The sequence below is a fragment of the Hemiscyllium ocellatum genome, chromosome 29, assembly GCF_020745735.1.
Source record: "Hemiscyllium ocellatum isolate sHemOce1 chromosome 29, sHemOce1.pat.X.cur, whole genome shotgun sequence".
NCBI lineage: Eukaryota > Metazoa > Chordata > Chondrichthyes > Orectolobiformes > Hemiscylliidae > Hemiscyllium > Hemiscyllium ocellatum.
Genome location: NC_083429.1, coordinates 55,569,411 through 55,597,318, shown reverse-complemented (window position 1 = coordinate 55,597,318; position 27,908 = coordinate 55,569,411). Strand labels below are relative to the sequence as shown.

At 45.9% G+C, this 27,908-nt stretch overlaps 1 protein-coding gene across 2 annotated transcripts in view; it reads left to right on the top strand.

Annotated features, from left to right (window-relative positions):
- The first annotated feature begins 7,229 nt into the window (after positions 1-7,229).
- LOC132829551 (ubiquitin carboxyl-terminal hydrolase 2-like) overlaps positions 7,230-27,908 on the top strand; it is a 95,864-nt gene continuing 75,185 nt past the window's right edge. The window contains exon 1 of one of the 2 annotated variants that reach the window (XM_060846792.1): positions 7,230-7,504. The gene's annotated coding sequence lies outside the window, so the exon portion shown is untranslated. Of the gene's footprint in view, positions 7,505-15,190; positions 15,228-27,908 lie in introns of those variants that run through there. The other variant, XM_060846793.1, reaches the window with a different exon arrangement.

Below are 27,908 nucleotides of genomic sequence, written 5' to 3'. Positions count from 1 at the left end.
ACTTCAGCAAGGCATTTGATTAGATTAGATTAGATTGCTTACATTGTGGAAACAGGCCCTTCGGCCCAACATGTCCACACTGACCTTCCGAAGAGCAACCCAGCCAGACCCATTCCCCTACATTTACCCCTTCACCTAATACTATGGGCAATTTAGCATGGCCAGTTCACCTCACCTACGGATCCCCACAGTAGGCTCATTCATAAAGTCAGGAAGTATGGGATACAGGGAGATTAGGCTATCTGGCTTCAGAATTGGCTGGCTGACAGAAGGCAGAGAGTGGTTGTAGATGGGAAGCATTCTGCCTGGAGGACAGTGTTGAGTGGGGTCCCGCAGGGCTCTTGTTGGGCCTCTGCTCTTTGTAGTTTTTATAAATGACTTGAATGAAGAGGTTGAGGGGCGGGTTAGTAAAGTTGCTGATGACACAAAGGTTGGGGATGTCATTGATAGTATAGAGGGCTACTGCAGGCTGCAGGGCGACATAGCCAGGATGCGGAGCTGGGCTGAGAAATGGCAGATGGAGTCTAACCTGGATAAATGCGAAGTGAAGCACTTTGGAAGGTCGAACTCAAATGCTGAATATAGGATTAAAGACAGGATTCTTGGCAGTGTGGAGGAACAGAGGGAGCTGGGTGTGCAAGTACATAGATCCCTTAAAGTTGCCACCCAAGTGGATAGGGTTGTTAAGAAAGCATGTGGTGTTTTGGCTTTCATTAACAGGGGAATTGAGTTTAAGAGCCGTGAGATTTTGCTACAGCTCACGATACCCTGGTGAGACCACACTTGGAATATTGTGTCCAGTTCTGGTTGCCCTACCATAGGAAAGATACAGAGGCTTTGGAGAGGGTGCAAAGAAGGTTTATCAGGATCCTGCCTGGACTGGAGGGCTTGCCTTATGAAGAAAGGGTCAATAAGCTCGGACATTTCTCTCTGGAGAGAAGGAGGAAGAGAGGAGACCTGGTTGAGGTGTACAAGATAATGAGAGGAATAGATTAGATTAGATTAGACTTACAGTGTGGAAACAGGCCCTTCGGCCCAACAAGTCCACACCGACCCGCCGAAGCGCAACCCACCCATACCCCTACATTTATCCCTTACCTAACACTACGGGCAATTTAGCTTGGCCAATTCACCTGACCCGCACATCTTTGGACTGTGGGAGGAAACCGGAGCACCCGGAGGAAACCCACGCAGACACGGGGAAAACGTGCAAACTCCACACAGTCAGTCGCCTGAGTCGGGAATTGAACCCGGGTCGACAGGCGCTGTGAGGCAGCAGTGCTAACCACTGTGCCACCGTGCCGCCCAAAGATCGAGTCAATAGCCAGAGACTTTTCCCCATGGCAGGATTGGATGGTACAAGGGGTCATAGTTTGAAGATATTAGGAGGAAGGTATAAAGGAGACGTCAGAGGTAAGTTCTTTATGCAGAGAGTTGTAAATGCATGGAATGCATGTGGTGGTGGAAGCAGAGTCCTTGGGGCCATTTAAGCGACTGCTGGACATGCACATGGTTAGTAGTGAGTTGAGGGATGCGTAGGTTGTTACGATATTTTACATTAGGATTAAACCTCGGCACAACATCGTGGGCCAAAGGGCCTGTTCTGTGCTGAACTTTTCTATGTTCTAAGTTCTTACACAGTGTTCTTCGGTAAAACAATACTTTGTCGAAGTACAACAAGGGTCAGTTCAGGTATCAGATCTTCTCTCTGTCTCAAATGAATGTAACCAGTATCTGCATGAATAGGAAATGCCTTTTGTGTTTGCAACTGCAGGGAATGTCAAATTCCAATGTTTGTTTTTTCTTGAGATGTAAAGACTATACAGAACTCCTTTAGAATAAAATAAACATTTATTCTCACAAGTACCTTTACTTGAAAAATAATGAAAAAGCTTGATAAATTGTCCCTATATTAGTGAGAGAGGTCATACATAATAATAAAAAGCAAATTAAGATAAAGTTCACCAAGGTTCAGTTAATGGCTCCTGCACTGGGGAAAGCTGATTAAGGAATGATGATGACACGGTTGGGTTGGGATTGTCTTTCCTGTCCTTCAGGCATCCAGACCCAGCTGCGACCTGAGGGCTTGGCCCAGCTGGCATGGGGGGAGTCACCCCGGCATTTGTTCCTTGCTCACTGGAGACCTCAGCCCGGGGTGGAGCTGTGTCCGGGCTCATCCTGGTATTACTGCCGGAACCCCGCCCCCTCCTTCACCTGCCATCTCTGGGCTTAAAGAAGAGCAAACGAAGAAAAAGAGTTAAAGTAAAAAGCAGAAAAACAATGGAAGACAGGAGTGGACAAGCTCTTCACTCCCCTCTTTGTCTCCCCACTCCCTCTCCCCCGCCCCCCTCCCTCCTCTCCCCTGCCCCCTTCCCCTCTCCCCTTCCCCTCCATGTGCTCTCTCTCTCTTCTTCCCCCCCCTCTTCCCCACCCCCCTCCCACGCCAACCCCCCTCCTCTGCCACCACCCCCACTACCACCGTGAAAGAATTTAGTCCCCTTTCTTATCACAGAGTCATAGAGCTGTACAACATGGAAACAAACTCTTCAGTCCAACTCGTCCATGTTGGCCAGATATCCTAAATTAATCTATCTCCATTTGCCAGCACCCGGCCCATATCCCTCCAAACCCTTCCTATTCACATACCCATCCAGATGCCTCTTAAATGTTGCAATTGTACCAGCCTCCACCACATCCTCTGGCAGCTCATTCCATACACGTACCACCCTCTGCATGAAAAAGTTGCCCCTTAGGTCTCTTTTATATCTTTCCCCTCTCACCCTAAACCTATGCCCTCTAGTTCTGGACTCCCCCACCCCAGGGAAAAGACTTTGCCTATTTACCCTATCCATGCCCCTCATAATTTTGTAAACCTCTATAAGGTCACCCCTCAGCCTCCGATGCTCCAGGGAAAAGAGCCCCAGCCTGTTCAGCCTCTCCCTGTAGCTCAAACCCTCCAACCCTGGCAACATCCTTGTAAACCTTTTCTGAACCCTTTCAAATTTCACAACATCTTTCTGGTAGGAAGGAGACCAGAACTGTACACAGTGCTGTATTCCAAAAGTGGTCTGACCAATGTCCTGTCCAGCTGTAACATGACCTCCCAACTAAAGGCAGGCATACCAAACGCCGCCTTCTCTATCCTGTCTACCTGCGACCCCTTTATGTGCACAGCTTGTTTAAATACACGTACCACCCTCTGCATGGTGGGCGGCACAGTGGCACAGTGGTTAGCACTGCTGCCTCACAGCGCCTGAGACCCGGGTTCAGTTCCCGACTCAGGCGACTGACTGTGTGGAGTTTGCACATTCTCCCCGTGTCTGCGTGAGTTTCCTCCAGGTGCTCCGGTTTCCTCCCACAGTCCAAAGATGTGCGGGTCAGGTGAATTGGCCATGCTAAATTGCCCGTAGTGTTAGGTAAGGGGTAAACATAGGGGTATGGGTGGGTTGCGCTTCGGAGGGTCGATGTGGACTTGTTGGGCCAAAGGGCCTGTTTCCACACTGTAAGTAATCTAAAAAAAATGTAAAAAGTATTTTTTTGCAATGAAAGGTAATGTTGCCAGCACTCAGCAGGAGAGGGATCACAAAATGACCCTGAACCGACAATACCTCTTCGGTTTCTAATTTCAAACTGAGAGGGCTCCTCCTGAAAACAATGACGGTCCCAATTCCTGAGGATTTCAGGTTGGGAGTTTCTCTCTCTCTCTCTCCAAGCCAGGATCCAGTTCCTGGAATCTTTCTGATCCCGAGGCTGTGTTGCAATGCGCGCTTTTCCCGGGAAGCGGAGACTGGGAACAGTCGGGACAGTGTCAGGGGGCCTGTGGTTGGGTCCCCCAGCACACACTGTGTTCACTCCTGCCAGGGACTGACTCCCAGCTGCTCAGTTAATGGCGTGGGTCGGGCTGACCCCTCTCTGCAACACCGATCACTTCCTGACTGTCACTCGGAGACTTACTGATGTGAGAACATGCTGAAACACATCGTTCACACCGAGGATTTAGGTAATAGGGTCCGTGGACAGAGAGAAATTGTTATCAGAAACTCTGAGTCTGGCAGCATCTGTGCGGAGCTCTGAAGTAGACTCAAAGTTTTGGTTACAGTATCTCTTCCTCAGTCTGTTTTTGTTTCTGATTTCCAGCAACTGCAGTTCTTTGGATTTATATTTGTTTCCGAGAGAAATTGTTTCCTGGTAAGGAGTGGCGATTGGAATCTTAAATTTAGAGGCGAGTCATTTAGAGGTGGAGATTGGAAAACCTGGAACTCTGTCCCAAAAAGCTGTTGAGGCAGGACTTTGATCATTTAAAAACTGAGTTTGAGGGATTTTTGTTGGGTACATAACAGTATTAAGGAACATGGAGCCAAAATAGACAGTGCAGTTAAGGGACAGATGAGCTGTGAAGTAATTGAATGTTTGAACAGATGTGAGGGGCTGAATGGCCTCCTTTCCTAGTATTCTTCATCAGTTTCTCATCCACAGACAAACCAGGCCTGAGCGTTCTTAGCTTCCAACATGAGGTCAGACATTTTCAGACTATGACTAGATTCCTCCTGCCTCCTAATTTTGTACAAATGCAAGATGCTGTGTTGCTTTGAGGATTGGGAGGCAAAATAGCTCAGAGGTTAGTACCATGGTGCCTCAGCGCGAGGGACCTGGGTTTGATTCCAGCTTTGGGCGACTGACTGTGTGGAGTTTACACATTCTGTTGTGTCTGCGTGGGTTTCCTCCGGGTGCTCCAGATTCCTTCCACAGTCCAAAGATGTGCGGGTTTGGTGGACTGGCCATGGGAAATACAGGGTTACAGGGATGGTGTAGGAGGGGCTGGGTCAGACCGGCCTCTGTCTGCACTGTAAGGATTCTGTGATTCGATGAGATGCTTGTGTTTTCAGCCAAATGCAGAATGTGGTTTGGAAATGGGCCATGAATTCAGCTCTAAGGGTGATTTCATTCTTAGTGAAAATGATTTCAATTGATATTGAATCATCTGTATGAGGAGACAAAGAAAGGAAAAAACTGACTTTTTCAAAAAAAAACCTTCTGCTTGGTTCACAATTTAAATATTTCTGGGCAGCATATTTGAACACTTAATTGTCTTATCCAAAATTGAACAAATAGTGACTGTGTATTGGGAGCTAGTGACTTAGTATTACAATTGCAGACTCTGGTTTAGAGTTTTAAAGAAGACATGGTGTGGGTTCCATGGTGTGGGTTAAGTGAATGGGCAAAGATTTGTTGGATGGATTATAATGTGGGAAACTGTCAAATTGTCTACTTTTCTGGGAAGAATAGAAAAGTAGCACATTATGTAAATGGAGGGAGATTACAGAATTCTGAGGTACAGAGCGATCTGGATGTCCTGGGACATGAATCACATAAATGTAGTATACAGATACAGAAAGTAAGGCCATTCAGCCCATTGAGTCTGCTCCGTTATTCAGACATGGCTGATAAGTTTCTCAATCTCATTCTCCCACTATAAGACCAAATTGGGTGACTGTAGAGGATATTGATGCTTACTGTAAGGGGATTGGAATATAAAAGAGGCTTTTACTACAGTTGTACGGCATGTTGGTGAGATCACATCTGGAGTACTGTGTACAGTTTTGGTCTCCTTATGTAAGAAATGATGTGATTGCATTAGAGGCAGGTTCACAGAAGGTTCCATTGACTGAAACCTGAGATTGGGGGTTCGATGAAAGCTATTCAACATGGAAAGGTTGGGCTAGCTGAGCTGATACCCATTGGCATTTTGAAAAATGGGAGATGATCTTATCGAGATATACAAGATCTTGACAAGTAGATGCATAAATAATGTTTCATCTTATGGGAGAGATGGCACACACAAATAGAAGTTGCTGGTGAAACTCAGCAGGTCTGGCAACATCTGTGGAGAGTTCTGAAGGAAGGTCACTGGACCCAAAATGTTAACTCTGTTTTCCATCCACAGATGCTTCCAGATCTGCCAAGTTTCTCCAGTAATTTCTGTTTTTGTTTCAGATTTTCAACATACACAGTTCTGTGGGGTTTTTTTGTTTACAATAAGGCAACATAATTTAATAATAAGTGTCTTCTAAAACAGACATGAGGAAAAATAATTTTTCTCAGGCTTGTGAATCTTTGGGAATCAGTTTTCTCTGGTTTGTATGTTTATTCCTCTGTGAGAGGGCCCGATGTTGAACTAAGTTGCTTGGGCTTTCCTTATCAAACTGTACACCACTTTGAGACGTTTGACTTGTTTCTTCAGACAAAGAAAATCCAGTCCTTGGGACCCCGCGGGAGTAAGGATATCGTGTGGGTGCACTGTGGAAGTAGTGGTCCTGGGTGGTGTGTCAGGACTTCCAAAATTCCTGGAGTGTTTAAAAGGAGCTGCAGAAAGCCAGCTCCTTTCATTTTCCAGTTAACCTGTTAAGCTTGTTGAAGCGATTACCAGGCAGGAGAGGGTAGGGATGAGAAGGGTGAATGGTCATGAAGATATTAGTGGACACATGTTGGGAGCACAGAAAGGAGATGCTTTTTATTGCTGCTGCTCATTTGAAAAATCATCAAAGTGAAGTATTCAGGCAGTGACACAAAGTTTGATCAGAGCAGATTATGTACCGAACAAATGAATGTTTGGGGACTTGCTTGGACTGGCAAAATGCTGGATTTTATTCTCCTGTCTCTTCCATTCCTAACCCAATCAAGTCTGCTACCTGCCTTTGTAAAATGCCATCTCCAAGTAGTGTTCAGCACCACTGACTGACTCCAAAGTCTGCATTCCTGATGAAGGGCCTATGCCCAAAATGTCGACTCTCCTGCTCCTGGGATGCTGCCTGACCGGCTATGCTTTTCCAGTGCCACACTTTTCCACTCTGACTCCAAAATTGCTTCAGATGCAGTTTGTTTCTCTGCTTTTAATATTGCATTGCATCACTGATGTGGTATGGGGTCGGGTCCCAGAAATGATTGAGGGGTCATGTTCTGAATCCTGGATTGAGAATCCAGCTCCAAGGGCCCAGCTGTTGCCAGTGGAATGTACTCAGGCTTACTGCTTTACCAGCTGGCTGTGTCTGTCATTGCCGTCCTTATCAGGAAATGAAGAAAGAGGATAATTTTAGATTCACATTCCATTCTGTGCAAAGATAGCCAGCCCATGGTAATGCTTTCCCAATCTTGCTAGATGGGAATATGTAACCCAGCATTCTCAATCAACATCAGAGGCCGGGAGAGCTGAAAGTGTGAACCATTGGAGGTTGGAGGAAGGACAGTGCTGAGCTTTGGGTGATAACGCTGTTGTAGATTGAGTTTGTGGTTCGAGTGCCAAGGATTTGATTCCTGTCGCTAAAGCTCTGGGAGCAGATCTGTACTGGTCAGGGACAGGGAATACTTCACTGAGGAATATAACATTTCTGCTGAAAATGCAGAAATGAACATAGAGAGTCGAAGATGGTGAAAGCTTTCTGTATCGTCTTGTATTATACAGCAAGTGGTCTCTCGACAGGCATGAATTTAGAATAGTTTGGAGTTGGTGAGTTTATAAAAAATGCAATATATGCCTCGTGTTGTGGAATTGCAAACTGTTGATGAGAAAGTCTTTGTTTATGCACTGGAATCACGGCAAGAACAACTTATATTGAAGTTTTAGTTTTTGTTTCATTTAGGTGTTGTTAATTTTCTCTCCTGTTTAGACTGTGGTGTGATAAGCATTAACTCAGTAACAGATGTCTATTTAATTTGCTTACTGTATTCTTTATCATGGGGCTGGTCATACTACCAAAGGACTTATATATTTCATTTTGTAATTGTTTATGACTGAAACTAAATTTGGATAAGTTTTTAAAATTGCAGCTTGTAATTATTTATTAACATTACTAATTTGTTTCTAACAAACTCGTTGATTTGTTTTTTTTGGCTATTCTGTGACAGTTGACTGCAGTTTTCCCTCTCTTCATTGGGACTCTGTGAGGTTTGTCAATGTTCTGGGTATCGTCTGCAGATCCCTGGAGAAGTGATGGTCTTTATTGTGTTAAACTGAACTCCCAAAGTGTGTCGTTAAATAACAAGATGTTAATGCTGGAATCAATAAGCTGTCATTTAACTATCCTACCAAACCTGTACGACACATACAGTGTGGGGTTATGATTTGGAGATGCCGGTATTGGACTGGGGCGTACAAAGTTAAAACTCGCACAGCACCAGGTTATAGTCCAATAGGTTTATTTGGAAGCATTAGCTCTAGGTTAGGTGCGGAGTAAAGCTCTCTCTACACTGTTCCCCATCAAACACACTCAGGACGGGACAGCACAGGGTTAGATCCAGCGTAAAGCTCCCTTGACTTTTACAAATTGAAAGTAAAACTTCCTGAACATTGTTAAAAATCACTCAACACCAGGTTATAGTCCAACAGGTTTATTTGGAAGCACTAGATTTCATAGCACTGCTCCTTCATCAGGTAGTTGTGGAGTATAAGATCATAAGACACAGAATTTATAGCAAAAGTTTACAGTGTAATGTAATTGAAATTATATATCGAAAAAGGCCTGGATTGTTTGTTAAGTCTCTTAACTTTTCGAATTAACGCGTTAGTTTCAATTCTTTCGGATGTAAATTGCTGAACATTTTTAAAGTTGTTACATTCTCGAGTGAACTTTAACAATTGGTGCCATGTTGGCCCAGAAAATGCATTGAAGGTGTGAGGTGCCCTGTGTGAGGCTGTCTGTGCCCCAATGTTCAGACTGATTCTAATCTAAAAAACGGATTTACAGAATCTTACATGGATTCATGCAGTTTTTGAGCAAAATAAAATGTAATTCTGCTGGTACAAATTCACCCTACAAACCTACATGAGTGTGTGTGTGTGTTTGGGGTGGGGGGTTATGAGTGTGTGAGAGACAGTGTGTGTGTTTGGGGGGGGTTATGAGTGTGTGAGACAGTGTGTGTGTTTGGGGGGAGTTATGAGTGTGTGTGTGTTTGGTGGGGTTATGAGTGTGTGTATATGTGTGTGTATTTGGGGGGGGTTATGAGTGTGTGTGTGTATGTTTGTGTGTTTGGGAGGGTTATGAGTGTGTGTGTGTATGTGTGTGTTTGGGGGGGGTTATGAGTGTGTGAGATAGTGTGTGTGTGTGTGTGTGTGTGTGTGTGTGTGTGTGTGTGTGTGTGTGTGTGTGTGTGTGTGTGTGTGTGTGTGTGTGAGTGTAAAGGGGTATAAGTCTGTGGAGGGTACGTGAGTGTGTGGGAATGTATGTGTGAGCGTATGAGAGAGGGTCTGTGTGAGTGTGTGGAAATGTAGTGTGTGTGTGTGTGCTTCTGTCTGTGAGTGTGCGTGTGTATGTCTCCTGTAATGTGACATGAGCCCAAGGTCCCAGTTGAGGCCATCCCCAAGGGTACTCAACTTGGCAATCAGCCTGTGCTCAGTTGCGGCTCATTTCTGTCTCCTGAGGAGGTCATTATGGTTTCTCACTGTGGCACATCAGACCTGGTGATCGATGAGTTGAGCATGGTACCCTGTTCTTATGAGGACATCCTTGAGTACTTCCAGGTGCCCATCATGTTCCTCCTCATCTGAACAGATCCTGTGCGTGTGCAGGGTTGTCTGTAGGGGATGGCTGTTTTAATATGTTTTGGATGGAAGCTGGGGAAGTGTAGCATTGTGAGGTTGTCTGGGTTTGTGGTCGAGTGAGGGCTGAGGTGTCCATCCTCGATGGAAATGCACGTGTTCAAGAATGAGACAGAATGTAACGGGCACCTGGAAGTGCTCAGGGATGCCCTCATAAGAACGGGTTACGATGCTCAACTCATCGACCGCCAGTTCTAATGTGCCACAGCGAGGAACCATAATGACCTCCTCAGGAGATAGACACGTGCTGAAACTGACAGGGTACCCTTCGTTGTCCAGTACTTCCCAAGTGCTGGCAAACTACGCCATGTTCTTCACGGCCTGCAACACATTATCAATGAGGATGAGCACCTTGCCAAGACCTTGTCCACACCTCCACTGCTCGCCTTTAAACAACCACAAAACCTCAAACAGATCATTGTTCATAGCAAACTGCCCGGCTTTCAGCACAACACCACACAGCTTTGTCACGGCAGACGCTGCAAGACATGGTAGAGTGTCGACATGGATACCACCATTTCACGTGGGGACACCTCCCACCTTGTACATGGCAGGCACTCAGCCAACATTGTCTATCTCATACGCTGCAGGCAAAGATGCCCTGAGGCATGGTACATTGGTGAGACTGAGCAGAGGCTACGGCAACGGATGAACGGGCACCGCACAACAATCACCAGACAGGAGTGTTCCCTCCGCGTGGTCCAGGACATTCAACCTCGGACCTTGGGGTGACCAAGGTGGACTTCGGGACAGGCAGCAGCGATAGCCAAGTTTGGTCCACATGGGGATGGCCTCAACCGGGACTTTGGGTTCATGTCACACTACAGGTGACCCCACTGCACTACACACATGCACACAGGGACGCATGCACACGCATACTCACAAACAGACACCGATATTCCCGACAGACCATACAGTCATGCGGGTGCTCTCTCATACGCTCACACATACACTCCCACAGTGACACACATACATATACCCTCTCACAGACAGTCATAACCCCCCCCTCCCCCAACAGACACACATTCCTATAAGTTTGTGAGGTGAATTTGTACCGGCAGAATTACATTTTATTTTGCTCAAAAACTGCATGAATCCATGTAAGATTCTGTAAATCCGTTTTTTAGATTAGAATCAGTCTGAACATTGGGGCACAGACAGCCTCACACAGGGCACCTCACACCTTCAATGCATTTTCTGAGCCAACATGGCACCAATTGTTAAAGTTCACTCGAGAATGTAACTTTAAAAATGTTCAGCAATTTACATCCGAAAGAACTGAAACCAATGTGTTCATTCTAAAAGTTGAGAGACTTAACAAACAATCCAGGTCTTTTTCGATATATAATTTCAGTTACATCACATTGTAAACTTTTGCTAAATTCTGTGTCTTACAATCTTATACTCCACAATCACCTGATGAAGGAGCGTCGCTCCGAAAGCTAGTGTGCTTCCAATTAAACCTGTTGGACTATAACCTGATGTTGTGTGATTTTTAACTTTGTACACCCCAGTCCAACACGGCATCTCCAAATCATCCTTAACACTGTTCCCATCAAACACTCCCAGGACACATATAGAACAGGTTTAGATACCAAGTAAAGGTTTCTCCTCAAAGTACCCATCAAACATTCCCAGGAGAGGGACAGCATAGGGTTACACTCAGAGTGAAGTTCTTTCTATGCTGTTCCAACTATGTGCCTGTCAAAACTTTAGCACTTTCCACATCCAGCAGTGCTCTGGCATCTTGGAGTGAGATTACAAATGTAGAATGAATTCCTGCATGCTGTGCTATTTCAGGAGCCACTGAAGATGGATTGTGTGTGTCCATTCCATTTAGAACAGCATCAAACTGACAACATGGTGAGGTCATCAGTGTTGCGTACATTTGACTAAATGTTCCATGGGTGAGAGTTTAATTTTTGTAATCCTAGTGCTTTCGGCTTCTGGAGTATTGAGTTACTGCATTACACATACTGCCTCATCTTGGGTGTGATCTGTGGGAAATTAAATATTACAGTTCATGCCTTTGGAATAACACATCACTGTGGATTGTGGGTAGATTCACAGGCATAGTTTCAAAGGAACCTGCTGAACTTGTTCTCACAGTCAGGGGATAGTACTGTCAACTCTGAATCAGAAAGACTTGGACTCAAATTGTACGCAGAGGCTTAGCACATAATGTAGGGTAATGCACAGAGTACAGTACTGAGGGAGCACCGCACTGTCGTAGTGTCAGTGCTGAGGGAGCACCGCACTGTCGTAGTGTCAGTGCTGAGGGAGTGCCGCACTGTCGTAGTGTCAGTGCTGAGGGAGTGCCGCACTGTCGTAGTGTCAGTGCTGAGGGAGCGTCGCACTGTCGTAGTGTCAGTGCTGAGGGAGCGCCGCACTGTCGTAGTGTCAGTGCTGAGGGAGTGCAGCACTGTCGGAGGGTCAGTGCTGAGGGAGCACCGCACTGTCGGAGGGTCAGAGCTGAGGGAGTGCCGCACTGTCGGAGGGTCAGTGCTGAGGGAGCACCGCACTGTCGGAGGGTCAGTACTGAGGGAGCGCTACACTGTGGGAGGGGCAGTGCTGAGGGAGCGCCGCACTGTCAGAGAGTCAGTGCTGAGGGAGCACCGCACTGTCGAAGGGTCAGTGCTGTGGAAGGGAGCACCGCACTGTCGGAGGGTCAATGCTGAGGGAGTGCCACACTGTGGGAGGGTCAGTGCTGAGGGAGCGCTACACTGTCGGAGGGTCAGTGACGAGGGAGCGCCGCACTGTCAGAGGGTCAGTACTGAGGGAGTGCCGCACTGTCGGATGGTCAGTGCTGAGGGAGCGAGCGCCGCACTGTCGGAGGGTCAGTGCTGAGGGAGCGCTACACTGTGGGAGGGTCAGTGCTGAGGGAGTGCCACACTGTCGGAGAGTCAGTGCTGAGGGAGCGCTACACTGTCGGAGGGTCAGTGCTGAGGGAGCGCCGCACTGTCAGAGGGTCAGTACTGAGGGAGTGTCGGACGGTCAGTGCTGAGGGAGCGAGCGCCGCACTGTCGGAGGGTCAGTGCTGAGGGAGCGCTACACTGTCGGAGGGTCAATGCTGAGGGAGCGCCGCACTGTCAGAGGGTCAGTACTGAGGGAGTGCCGCACTGTCGGACGGTCAGTGCTGAGGGAGCGAGCGCCGCACTGTCGGAGGGTCAGTGCTGAGGGAGCGCTACACTGTCGGAGGGTCAGTGCTGAGGGAGTGCCGCACTGTTGGAGGGTCAGTGCTGAGGAAGCGCCGCACTGTTGGATTGTCAGTGCTGAGGGAGTGCTGCACTGTCGGAGGGTCAGTACTGAGGGAGTGCCGCACTGTCGGAGGGTCAGTACTGAGGGAGTGCCGCACTGTCGGAGGGTCAGTGCTGAGGGAGTGCTACACTGTCAGAGGGTCAGTGCTGAGGGAGCGCCGCACTGTGGGAGTCTCAGTGCTGAGGGAGCGCCACACTGTCAGAGGGTCAGTACTGAGGGAGTGCTGCACTGTCAGAGGGTCAGAGCTGAGGGAGCGCCGCACTGTCAGAGGGTCAGTACTGAGGGAGTGCTGCACTGTCAGAGGGTCAGAGCTGAGGGAGTGCTGCACTGTAGCAAGGTCAGTGCTGAGGGAGCGCTGCACTGTCGGAGGGTCAATGCTGAGGGAGTGCCACACTGTGGGAGGGTCAGTGCTGAGGGAGCGCTACACTGTCAGAGGGTCAGTACTGAGGGAGTGCCGCACTGTTGGACGGTCAGTGCTGAGGGAGCGAGCGCCGCACTGTCGGAGGGTCAGTGCTGAGGGAGTGCCGCACTGTTGGAGGGTCAGCGCTGAGGGAGCGCCGCACTGTTGGAGGGTCAGCGCTGAGGGAGCGCTACACTGTGGGAGGGTCAGTGCTGAGGGAGTGCCACACTGTCGGAGAGTCAGTGCTGAGGGAGCCCTACACTGTCGGAGGGTCAGTGCTGAGGGAGCGCCGCACTGTCAGAGGGTCAGTGCTGAAGGAGTGCCGCACTGTTGGAGGGTCAGTGCTGAGGGAGCGCCGCACTGTTGGATTGTCAGTGCTGAGGGAGTGCTACACTGTCGGAGGGTCAGTGCTGAGGGAGCGCCGCACTGTAGGAGTGTCAGTGCTGAGGGAGTATCGCACTGTCGGAGGGTCAGTACTGAGGGAGTGCCGCACTGTCGGCGTGTTTCGTGCTGAGGGAGTGCCGCAGTGTTGGACGGTCAGTGCTGATGGAGTGCTGCACTGTCAGAGGGTCAGTGCTGAGGGAGTGCCGCACTGTCGGCATGTTTTGTGCTGAGGGAGTGCCGCAATGTTGGACGGTCAGTGCTGATGGAGTGCTGCACTGTCAGAGGGTCAGTGCTGAGGGAGCGCCGCACTGTCGGAGTGTCAATACTGAGGGAGTGCTGCACTGTCGGATGGGCAGTGCTGAGCAAGTGGGCACTGTCGGATGTTTATCTTCTGGATGAGATGTTAAATAGATGTGTTATAATCAAAGACCCCTCCCAGCCCAGTTGTGCTCCTGACCACCCTTCTCTCTCGGCACCTTCTTTGCGGTTGTAATACTGTAATATGCGTTTTTAGATTAGACTTACAGTGTGGAAACAGGCCCTTCGGCCCAACAAGTCCACACCGACCCGCCGAAGCGCAACCCACCCATACCCCTACATTTACCCCTTACCTAACACTACGGGCAATTTAGCATGGCCAATTCACCTGACCCGCACATCTTTGGACTGTGGGAGGAAACCGGAGCACCCGGAGGAAACCCACGCAGACACAGGGAGAACGTGCAAACTCCACACAGTCAGTCGCCTGAGTCGGGAATTGAACCCGGGTCTACAGGCGCTGTGAGGCAGCAGTGCTAACCACTATGCCACCGTGGCGTTCTGTCCTGCTCACTAATGAACATTTTATGATACAATCTGCCAGTATAGCACGCAAAGCTAAACTCCGGCATCTCCCCTGTGAGGTGGATTCTAAATGCAACGAACTTAACCTGCCACTTTCCTGCACACTCCACCAACCCATTTCTATCATTTTGGAGCTGACAGCTATCTTCTACACAGCCAGTGTTTGCGTCGTCTGCAAATTTCCAAATTACTCCCCTCATGTTGAGGTCAAAATCATTAGTGTATAAAGCAGCAGGCGTCCCAACACCTAGCCCTGTGGAGCACCACTGGAAATAGCTTTCCATTCTCAAGGGAAAACCGTTGATAATTACCCTTTGTTTCCTGTTAGTAAACCAATTTTGGATCAAATTCAACACCTTACCCTGAATCCCATCTGCCGTGTGGGAGCTTGGCCGATATCTTACTAAAATCCATGTAGACAACATCCACTGAATTAATCTCTTCAACCCTCCTTGTCACTTGCTCAATAATTCAATCAAATTTATAAAGCATGACCTTCCCTTAACGAAGCCATGCTGTATCTCCCTGACTAGTGCATGCCTTTCTAAGTGACAGTTAATCCGAGCTCTCAGGATTGATTCTAACAATTTGTCCACGACCGAAGTAAGACTGACTGGCCTGTAATTGTTTGGCGTTTTCTCTGTACTCTTTTGAAATCACTGAACCACATTTATATTTTTCCAGTTTTCCTGCATCTCACCAATGAAGCCAGTTGTCGTGTCTGTTTGAAGTCCAGTTAGGCCTCAGATTGTAAGTGCATTTGCGTGGTTACATCATTCATCCCACGTAAATTAAGGGGTGGTAGGTATAGGACAGATGTTAGGGGTAGATTCTTTACTCAGCGAGTCATGAGTTCATGGAATGCCCTGCCAGTAACAGTGGTGGACTCTCCCTCGTTATGGGCATTTAAACGGGCATTGGATAGGCATATGGAGGATAGTGGGCTAGTGTAGGTTAGGTGGGCTTGGATCGGCACAACATCGAGGGCCAAAGGGCCTGTACTGCGCTGTATGTTTCTATGTATCAAATGGTCTCTCAGCATCTCATGAAGGATTAAAGCTGAGTCACTTGCTGCTGCCAGTCGTTTTAACCTCGTCAATAATCCTGACAGAGATTCCCCTGTTTCTCGAATTGCTGAGTTAAAACTGATAGCATCTCAGGATTGTAGAGGCTTGGGGAGGTCATAATGTTCCTTAACTAAATTAATGAACTCCTGAAAGGGTTATAGTATCTTGGGCCTCAGAGAATGTTAGGCTTCTAATAATAAAAAAAGCTGAAGGCCCACATGCTGTAAGGAAACGTACTCTTCGCTTTTCATCTGCCCCAATGTCATTTGCCCAGAAAAATAACACATTCTTTCGACCAGCCTAAGCCCAGCCTAAGCCCAGTCTTTGATGGCAGACTTGACCAAGTCCAGCTTCCCAAATAATGCCATGGTGCCAGAGATGCTTACCCCCAACTCAATAAATCTCACCTGGGGCGTAACCACCTCTCAATATGTGTTATCCACAACACTCTCATCATGATGCTCCGCAGTGAGTCCACCCACAGTTCCAGCTCTGATCATTTGTGAGCCACTTGCACACACAATCACCAGGGACACCAGGAGCACAAGGGGAGCACAGCACATTCCTGAGGTGTCCTGTCGTGACCCCTCTAGATTAAACTAGTTACTCCCTTTCAGAGAATTTAATGGAGCCAGGGACCTTCCTTAGTTTCAAACACTTCTGTTATAATTGAAAGTCCCCAACTTTACTTAAGCAAATATATTTTAAAAACTGTAAGAAAGTATCACTCAGCAGTTGGCTACTTGCATTGGGACCATGTCACTCTGAACTGCCCACACTGATGCTGAGCACTGTTGTCAGTCTTTCAGTTTTGGTAAAAACAATGACTGCAGATGCTGGAAACCAGATTTGGGATTAGTGGTGTTGGAAGAGCACAGCAGTTCAGGCAGCATCCGAGGAGCAGTAAAATCGATGTTTCAGGTATTCCTGATGAAGGGCTTTTGCCTGAAACGTCAATTTTACTGCTCCTCGGATGCTGCCTGAACTGCTGTGCTCTTCCAGCACCACTCTGATCCAGAATCTTTAAGTTTTACCTCCTCCCTGTGTTCACCCAACTCCTGAGAATGACAGTAAAGCTATGATGTGATCATGCTCTGTGCAGACTAACTGCAGGGCTTTGCCTATAAAGCAACAATGGCTTCAGAACTAACTGTTTGATTAGTTTATAACAGGACAAGACATAGAAACAGAAGTTGCTGATTCAGCCCATTGAGTCACGGGAGATCATGTTGATGTGACAATCCTCACCTTCACCTTCCTGCCTTATCCCCAGAACCATTGATTTCCTCACTGTTTTGAAAAAAAAAAGTCTGTCTACCTCTAGCTTGAATATACTTCATGACTCAGCCCCACCAGACTTCTGTGGTAAAGAATTTCATAGATTCACCACCCTCTTAGAGCAGGAATTCCTCCTTCTCTGACTTAAATGGGTGACCCCTTATTCTGAGAGGTGCCCCCTGGTCCTAGACTCTCCCACAGGGTGAAACAACTTCTCCATGCCTCGCCTCAAGCAATCTTCTAAGTTTTAATAAGGTCTCCTCTCATTTGCTAGACTCAATAAGTACAGATCCAATCTGCTCAGTATGGCCTTGTAAGACAATCCTTGAGTACCCGGGATCAACTTAGTGACTGCCTCCAAGCTAGTACATCTTTCTTTAGAGCAGATAACCAAAACCATTCACTGTGTTCAAGATGTAGTCCAACATTTTAGCAAGACCTCCCTATTTTTAGAAAAGCAAAATACTGAGGATGATGGAAATGCTGGAGAAACTCAGCTCATCTGGCAGCGTCTTAGGAGAGAGAAACAGAGTTTCTCAGACTAAACAATGTTTTATCTGGACGTGTTAACTCTGTTTCTCTGTCCAAAATAGTGCTAGATCTGCTGAATTGATCCAGTATTTTCTATGTCTGCACCCTATTTTTATAATCCATTCTCCTTGAAATAAAGGCCGCCGGTTCAATTGTCTTCCCTATTACAAACTGAATGTCCTCTCATATGAGAACCCTGAAACCCTCTGTGCTGCAACTTCCTGCAGCCTTTCCTCATTTAAATGAGTAGGTGGGCAGCAGAGGGATACAGATGCTTAGGAATTGACCGACAGGTTTAGACAGGTTTACATTTGGATCAGCTCAGGCTTGGAGGGCCGAAGGGCCTGTTCCTGGGCTGTAAATTTTCTCTGTTCTTTGTTCTTCTTTGTCTAAATAACATTCCTTTCTTCGATTCTTCCTGCCAAAGTGCATCACCCCACAGTTATCTGCCATGTTTTTGTCACTTAGCCTCTCTACATTCCTCTTCCATGTGTCATCTTCACTAATTACCTTCCCACCTATTTTTGTATGAACTGCAAACATGGCAATGGAACATTCACTTTTATCTTCCATCTCGTTAATAAATAATTGTAAATAATTGTAGCCCAGCACTGATTCCTGTGGCACAGTCAGTGGTTGTGAATTAGGTTGGGATCTGCTGAAGATGTGAAAGTTGATGTATAATTGTGAGTTTGGTATTTAATGTGTAATCTATTTCTCTGACTTTGGATTCCTCCGCACGCTATTGTCTTGTTTTTGTCTGTATGAAATATCTCTTGTCATTAGCAATGGTTACCTCCCTGTGTCAGAATATCTGCTGGTTATTACAATCTCTTGGTAATGTTTAAAGAATTAACCTTCAGTACCTGGTTGTAAGGAATTAGCAAATTGATTTAAATAATAGAAGTGGATCTGCTGTATATGATTTATTTAAAACTTGGAGTGTTCCACTTGGATCATGAGCAATGCAAAATAGTATCTTTTCATCAGCCCTAGAGATATAATTTTAAAAAAGAAATTCCCACAAGTTTGAGGTTTTAATTTTCAGGCCGTGATCCTCAGTCACTTTGACTTGGGGTAAGTCACTCTCGACAAAATGAGGTCGATCAGTCATTGAGAATTTTACCTGATTTTTCATGTGTGCCTTTGCTTTTCAAAGACTAGCTCTGCCCAGATTCCAATCATCATCAAAAGCATCTGAAACCAACTGGAATGTAACCAGAATCTGATTGTGAACATTATTCATATATTTGACGGAAGACTGGCTTACTTGTTGCTTTTGGTGCTTGGGTGCCTGAACCCTTCTAATCTGATGAGTCTTGGCTGTTTCATTGTCTGGAACCTTCTGAGATTCAGCATCAATTCCAACAACTCCCTTCTCATCTGGTCTACTTCAAGACTGGAAATAAAGTTTTGCATTTTTATAGCGCCTTTTGCAAGATCCAGATACCCCAAAGTTCTTCAGAGACAATGAAGCATTTCTGAAGAATGGTCACTGATGAAATGAAGAAAGCATGTAGCTAGTCTGTGTAGAGCAATACCTCACAAACGGCAAGATGATAATGACCATTTTCAGATGTTAATTGAGAGATACATATTGGCAAAGACACTGGGGAAATAATTGCTCTTCAGTTGTTCTTCAAAATGGAATTGAAGTGTGATAAAATTTTTTGAGGTTCCTCAAAGGGATAAATCAAGCCTCAGTTCACCTTCTCATTGAAAGGAACACACCTCAGTGGGTCATCTCCATATGACACTGCAGAGCCAGTCTTGTTCCTGTGCCTTTGGAATGGGATTCCATCATAAGCTCGTTGATAATACACAATGTTCAGTTCCATTCACAACTGCACAGATATGGAAGCAATCCATGTCTATATGCAGCCATGCAGCGCGATGTGTGGGTGTTGGCCAGATAGGTGGGGCAAGTGTTACATGCTGCTTAACAGCCAGACAATGGCCATCTCTAACAAGAGAGAAGCCAACCATTGCCCCTTGAAATTTAATGCCAATACCATTATTGAATATCCAACTATCAACATATAAATTGACAGCAAAGAGGGTTACCTCAGATTACAATAAGATCTAGACCAGATTGGCCAATGGGCTGAGAAGTAGCAGATGAAGTTAATTTAGATAAATGTGAGATACTGCATTTTGGGAAAGCAAACTTTAGCAGGACTTATACACTTAATGGTAAGGTCCTGGGGAGTGTTGCTGAACAAAGAGACCTTGGAGTGCAGGTTCATAGCTCCTTGAAAGTGGAGTCGCACGTAGATAGGATAGTGAAGAAGGTGTTTGGTATGCTTTCCTTCATTGGTCAGAGTACTGAGTACAGGAGTTGGGAGGTCATGTTGCGGCTGTACAGGACATTGGTTAGGCCACTGTTGGAATATTGCATGCAATTCTGGTCTCCTTCCTATTGGAAAGATGTTGTGAAACTTGAAGGGGTTCAGAAAAGATTTACAAGGATGTTTCCAGGGTTGGAGGATTTGAGCTATGGGGTGAGGCTGAACAGGCTGGAGCTGTTTTCCCTGGAGCGTCCGAGGCTGAGGGGTGACCTTATAGAGGTTTACAAAATTATGAGGGGCATGGATAGGGTAAATAGACAAGGTCTTTTCCCTGGGGTCAGGGAATCCAGAACTAGAGGGCATAGGTTTAGGGTGAGAAGGGAAAGATATAAAAGAAACCTACGGGGCAACTTTTTCACTCAAAGGGTGTGGTATGTGTATGGAATGAGCTGGGAGAAAGTGAGGACTGCAGATGCTGGAGATCAGACCTTAAAAATGTGTTGCTGGAAAAGCGCAGCAGGTCAGACAGCATTAATAGAGCAGGAGTATCGACGTTTCGGGCATGGAAGGGTTGGACCAAAAGGTCTGTTTCTGTGCTGTCCATCTCTATGACTCTAAATACAAGACCACAAGAGCAGGTCAAAGGCTGGGAATCCTTCAGTGCGTAATTCATCTCCTAACTTCCCAAAGCCTTACCAATGTCTACAAAACACAAGTCAGGAGTGTGATGGAATAGTCCTCACCTGCCTGAATGAGTGAAGTTCCAACAGCTTTCAAACTTGACTCCATTTACTCCACCTGTTTGGCACCTTCAACATTCATTGTCTACAGGAATAATGCCAGAAGACTGGAGGATAGCAAATGTTGTTCCCTTGCTCAAGAAGAGGAGTAGAGACAACCCTGGAAATTATAGACCAGTGAGCCTTACTTTGGTTGTGGGTAAAGTGTTGGAAAAGGGTATTAGAGATAGGATCTATCATAATCTAGAAAAGAATAAGTTGATTAGGGATAGTCAACATGGTTTTGTGAAGGGTGGGTTGTGCCTCACAAACCTTATTGTGTACTTTGAGATGGTGACCAAACAGGTGGATGAGGGTAAAGTGGTCGATGTGGTGTATATGGAGCTCAGTAAGATGTTTGATAAGGTTCCCCACGGTAGGCTATTGCACAAAATACGGAGGTGTGGGATTGAGGGTGATTTAGTGGCTTGGATCAGAAATTGGCTAGCTGACAGAAGACAGAGAGTGGTGATTGATGGGAAATGTTCATCCTGGAGTTCAGTTATTAACAGTGTACTGCAAGGATCTGTTTTGGGTTCACTGCTGTGTCATTTTTATAAATGACCTGAATGAAGGCGTAGAAGGATGGGTTAGTAAATTTGCGATGACACTGAGGTCGGTGGAGCTGTGGACGGTGCCGAAGGATGATGTAAGGTTACAGAGGGACATTGATAAGCTGCAGAGCTGGACTGAGAGGTGACAAATGAAGTTTAATGTAGAAAAGTGTGAGGTGATTCACTTTGGAAGGAGCAACAGGAATGCAGAGTACTGGACTAATGGTGAGATTCTTGGTAATGTAGATGTGCAGAGAGATCTCGGTGTCCATGTACATAGATCCCTGAAAGTTGCCATCCAGGTTGACAGGGTTGTTAAGAAGGCATACGGTGTGTTAGCTTTTATTGATAAAGGGATTGAGTTTCAGAGCCAGATGGCTATGCTGCAGCTGTACAAAACTCTGGTGTGGCCGCACTTGGAGTATTGTGTACAGTTCTGGTCACCACATTATAGGAAGGATGTGGAAGCTTTGGAAAGGGTTCAAAGGAGATTTACTAGAATGTTACCTGGTATGGAGGGAAGGTCTTACGAGGAAAGTTTGAGGGACTTGAGTCTGTTTTCGTTAGAGAGAAAAAGGTTGAGAGGTGACTTAATTGAGACATATAAGATAATCAGAGGGTTAGATAGGGTGGACAATGAGAGCGATTTTCCTCAGATGGTGATGACTAACATGAGGGGCATGGCTTTAAATTGATGGGTGATAGAAATAGGACAGATGTCAGAGGTAGTTTCTTTACTCAGTAGTAGGGGCGTGGAACGCTCTGCCTACAACCATCGTGGACTTGTCAACTGTAAGGGCATTTAAAAGGTCATTGGATAGGTATATGGATGAAAATGGAATGGTGTAGGATAGATGGACTTCTGGTTTGTTTCACAGGTCGATGCAACGTCAAGGGCCGAAGAACCTGTATGGTGCTGTAATGTTCTATGTTCTATTCACTCCCTTCGGCTGTGATGCTCAGTGGAAAACAATGCTTCACAGGTACACCTGAGACAACAACCATGACCATTTCCATCTGGAAGGACAATAGTGACAGGTATATGGGAACACCATCACCTGCAAGTTCCCCTCCAAGTCACTCATCATCCTGACTTGAAAATATTGCAGTTCCTTCAGTGTTGCTGAGTCAGAGCCCCAGAACTCCCTCCCTAGCTGTTAGCCAATTCCAAAAGTTCATAATCTTCTGAGTGGAGAAAATTCTCCCATCTCAGCCCTCAATGATTGACCTGTCACCCTGATCCTGGGTGCTATGACTGGCCTGAGGAACTTGGTGAGCACACGAGTTTACGAGTTCCTGGGACTGTTGAAATAAATGTCCAGGTATAATCATTCAGGGTTGTATTGTGCTCTGTGGTTTTGCAACAGTTCACAATAACCTTTTAGATCTGCATCACTGACTCTGTTTAAAGTTTTGCAGTTTCTTCCCAAGCTAACCCTGAACCCTGATCTCTCCGGGTGGCCTGGGCTTTTCGGGGATTGCTTGACTTTCAAACTTTCTGCCTTGGGAAGTGGGGCCATTAAATATTTTTAAGATGGCAGGGGTTGGGGGAGTTGATTAATTCCACTGCCTAACACAAATCAGTGTTTATCAGAGCAGATGTGATTTAGAGTTTGTAACAGAAACGGGTCAGCCATGATCTAATTGAATGGTGCAGCAACCTAGAGGGGCCAAATGGCCTAATTCAGCCCCTAATTCGTTTATTCCTTGGAGTTCTTGTGGTGACCTCTCAATGGCAGAGAATTGAAACACAATCAGTAATGTGGGTTTATCAATATTTGATTGGAAGTTTAGATTGTGTTGCTGTTGAGAGTCATAGTGTGTGTGTCTGTCATCAGGAGTCTGAGTAAATGAGTATGTCTAGCAGCAACGCCAAAAAACTTCTTTCAACCATGAAAGAAAGAAGGCATTTGCATTTCATGGCACCATGCATGACCTCAGGACATCCCAAAATATATTGCAGCCAACCAAACACTTTTAAAATGTAGCCATCGCTGTAATGTGGAGATGTGCTAATCTGTGTACAGCACGCTCCCATACCCAGCAATGTGAATAATGATTGGACGGGCTGGTCTCCTATGATTATGCAGTTGTCCACTTGCAATTGTGATGGGATACTAACATAACACAACCGACCAGCTGGCCAGTCCGATCCAGTTAGTTACCCACAGATTTCTGGACCTCCGTAAGATGCTGTGAGACACTGAGGTCGAGATCAGATGAACTGCTCTCTTTCTAATCTCTTTCCATGATGAATGTGTGCGATATGTCCATATGCCTGTGTACCCATGTTTGTACATCCCTGTCTGTGTCCATTTGTGTGTTTGTGTGTGTGTGTGAGACTATGTGTACGCCTGTCTGTGTGCATGTGTCTCCTTCAGTCTGTCTGTTTGTTTGAGTCTATGTGTAAGAGAGTCTCTGTGTATCCTACAGTCCGCCTGTTTGCATGTGTCTGTCTGTCTGTGTGTGAGTCCACGTGTCTGGTAATCTGTGTGTATACGTACCCTTCAGTCTGTTTGGACACATCCATCTACCTGTCTATGTGCACATGAGTTTGTCTGTCTGCATATATGTGTATATCTGTCCATCAGTCTGTTTGTGCATGTCTGTGAGTCTGTCTGCGAGTCTGTGTGCATGTACACGTCAGTTAGTCTATGTATGTATGTCCATCTGTGTGTGTGCATGTGCATGTGTCCATCATTTTGTCTGTGTGTTTATAATGTGCCTGCCTGGCTATATATACATGTGTATGTATGGGATGGAAATCAACTTGAAATCATTCCGTGCAGCTGACAGTGTTCCTTGTGCGATACCTCCAGCCTGTCTCTCTCATTCACTCCCAGGATGTGGATATTGCAGCTTGGGTGAGCTATTATTTCTCATCCCTTGAGAAGATGGTGCTGCACTCAGTAAAAACAAGGACTGCAGATGCTGGAAACCAGAGTCTAAATTAGAGTGGTGCTGGAAAAGCACAGCAGGTCAGGCAGCATCTGAGGAGCAGGAAAATCGACGTCCTGATGAAGGGCTTTTGCCCGAAATGTCGACTTTCCTTCTCGGATGCTGCCTGACCCGCTGTGCTTTTCCAGCACCACTCTAATCTAGATGGTGCTGAGCTTGAATTGCCCTTGGTGATGGTATACACCTAGCCGAGTTCGGAAGAGAGTTCCAGCGTTTTTACCCAGACGCAGTAGAGTCATAGAGATGTACAGCACGGAAACAGACCCTTCAGTCCATCCTGTCCATACCAACCAGATATCCTAACCCAATCTAGTCCCACCTGCCAGCACCCGGCCCATATCCCTCCAAACCCTTCCTATTCATATACCCATCCAAATGCCTCTTAAATGTTGCAATTGTACCAGCCTCCACCACTTTCTGTGGCAGCTCATTCCATACACATACCACCCTCTGCGTGAAAATGTTGCCCCTTAGGTCTCTTTTATATCTTTCCCCTCTCACCCTAAACCTATGCCCTCTAGTTCTGGGCTCCCTGACCCCAGGGAAAAGACTTTGTCCATTTATCCTATCCATGCCTCTCATAATTTTGTAAACCTCTACAAGGTCACCCCTCATCCTCCGACACTCCAGGGAAAACAGCCCCAGCCTGTTCAGCCTCTCCCTGTAGCTCAAATCCTCCAACCCTGGCAACATCCTTGTAAATCTTTTCTGGACCCTTTCAAGTTTCACATCATCTTTCCGATAGGAAGGAGACCAGAATTGCACTCAATATTCCAACAGTGGCGTAACCAATGTCCTGTACAGCCGCAGCATGACCTCCCAACTCCTGTACTCAATACTCTGACCAATAAAGGAAAGCATACCAAACACCATCTTCACTATCCTATCTACCTGTGACTCCACTTTCAAGAAGCTATGAAGTGCACTCCAAGGTCTCTTTGTTCAGCAACACTCCCTAGGACCTTACCATTAAGTGTATAAGTCCTGCTAAGGTTTGCTTTCTCAAAATGCAGCACCTCTCATTTATCTGAATTAAACTCCATCTGCCACTTCTCAGCCCATTGGCCCACCTGGTCCAGATCCTGTTGTAATCTGAGGTAACCCTCTTCGCTGTCCACTACACCTCCAATTTTGGTGTCATCTGCAAACTTACTAACTGTACCTCTTATGCTCGCATCCAAATCATTTATGTAAATGACAAAAAGTAGAGGGCCCAGCACCGATCCTTGTGGCACTCCACTGGTCACAGGCCTCCAGTCTGAAAAACAACCCTCCACCATCACCCTCTGTCTTCTACGTTTGAGCCAGTTCTGTATCCAAATGGCTACTTCTCCCTGTATTCCATGAGATCTAACCTTGCTAATCAGTCTCCCATGGGGAACCTTGTCAATATAGATCACATCTACTGCTCTGCCCTCATCAATCTTCTTTGTCACTTCTTCAAAAACTCAATCAAGTTTGTGAGACATGATTTCCCACACACAAAGCCATGTTGACTATCCCGAATCAGTCCTTGTGTTTCCAAATACATGTACATCCTGTCCCTCAGGATTCCCTCCAACAACTTGCCCACCATCGAGGTCAGCTTCACCAGCCTATAGTTCCCTGGCTTGTCTTTACCGCCCTTCTTAAACTGTGGCACCACGTTCGCCAACCTCCAGTCTTCCGGCACCTCACCTGTGACTATCGATGATACAGATATCTCTGCAAGAGGCCCAGCAATGACTTCTCTAGCTTCCCACAGAGTTCTAGGATACACTTGATCAGGTCCTGGGGATTTATCCACTTTTAACCGTTTCAAGTCATCCAGCACTTCCTCCTCTGTAATCTGGTCTTTTTGCAACATGTCACCATCTATTTCCCTACAGTCTATATCTTCCATGTCCTTTTCCACAGTAAATATTGATGCAAAATATTCATTTAGTATCTTCCCCATTTTCTGTGGCTCCACACAAAGGCCGCCTTGCTGATCTTTGAGGGGCCCTATTCTCTCTCTAGTTACCCTTTTGTCTTTAATATATTTGTAAAAACCCTTTGGATTCTCCTTAATTCAAGTTGCCAAAGCTATCTCGTATCTCCTTTTTGCCCTCCTGATGTCTGTCTTAAGTATACTCCTACTGCCTTTATAGACTTCTAAGGATGCACTCGATCTATCCTGTCTATACCTGACATATCTTTCCTTCTTTTTCTTCACCAAACCCTCAATTTCTTTAGTCATACAGCATTCCCTATACCTACCAGCCTTCCCTTTCACCCTGACAGGAATATACTTTCTCTGGATTCTTGTTATCTCATTTCTGAAGGCTTCCCATTTTCCAACCGTCCCTTTACCTGCGAACATCTGCCTCCAATCAGCTTTTGAAAGTTCTTGCCTAATACTGTCAAAATTGGCCTTTCTCCAATTTAGAACTTCAACTTTTAGATCTGGTCTGTCCTTTTCCATCACTATTTTAAATCGAATAGAATTATGGTCACTGGCTCCAAAGTGCTCCCCCACTGACCCCTCAGTCACCTGCCCTGCCTTATTTCCCAAGATCCCAAATAGAAGAGCAATGATCTAGTTCCGAGTTCTCTCTTGGCTCAGTTTTCTTGGGGGTTTGAATGAACAGAGAGCTCATGTTCACTGTGTTGTCTCTTTATGGATTCTGTCCCTGGGCAAAACACTTTCCAAAATAAACGTGGCTCAACAAAACACATCACACAGAGCTGTCGCTGGACCTTCACACTCAGATCATTCTTGTCAGTGTTTTCTGTTGTCTGCGATGGAGTTACTGATCAATCAGTCTGTTACAACATCTGGCATTTTCACATACTTTAACGTCAAACATTTTGCTGCCATAACAAGCATCCGGAGAGATCCTGTCACTAGGGAATGGAACAATTGTCACCTCTCTCGTCCAGTGTCATTACTGAGACATTGGTTTGAGAACTGTAAGAGAAAATGTGAATTGTAGATCTGACTGAGCTACTTAATGAGAATCACATTCTATTCCAGATTTTATCATCATCTCCCTATTTGAAAAACTTTAGAATTCGGAACACGCTTGGAAATTTGAAAATGAAAAGGCTGAAACCATTGGCTGAAGTAAATTGAATTTTGCTGCTGCTACTAAGTTGTTCCTCTGCTGTTCGGTTTGCTTTGGAAGGTTGTGTTGAGGACACGTATATGGATAATTACATGTTGATGGCATGTCAAAGTGTGGAATTGGACGGCTGGCACATTTATGTTAGGATTTGTATGTTTTCTCTGGCCCTCAGAACAGCCTATCAGTATTTTCAGTTGCTGTGACGTCTGAACATCTTAACATATAAACTCTCTCTGAATGTTTCCAAACGGGGGATGTTCATTATGTGATTGGCTATTCTCTCAATAATTAGTTCCATCCATCTGCAGTAGTGTATTGCTTCCCTTCTCATGAGTTGTTCTGATGTGGAGGAGCCGGTGTTGGATTAGGGTGGACAAAGTTAAAAATCACAGAACATTAGGTTATGGTCCAACAGCATTATTTGGAAGCATTAGCTTTCAGTCCTCCGAATGCTGGTCCTTCCAAATACACCTGTTGGACGATAACCTGGTGTTGTGTGATTTTTAACTATGAATTTTTCTGACCATTGTTGAATTGTCATGGTCCATCTGACATTTAGCTGTCCTGCTCCAGAGAGTTACTCAACCTGTTTTTAGTTATTATGTTATTGTGGGGCGAAATATCTTGTCTGTTAGGCTGCTGTATATTCTGGCTTACAAACAATATCTCCTCTACTTTGAACACTTGTTCTTAATTTCATAGTCCACATATTCTTCACTCACCAACTTAAAATTGAATAACCTGCCTGCATCATATCATCCAACACTGACTCATCAGTACTAAGATTGTGTGTTAGTCTGACTAATATAGGGGGAGTGCTGGGAATCACAGAACAATTAAAAGGGAATTTTAATTTGTGCAATAATTATTAATTTGTAACCTGTGCTCTA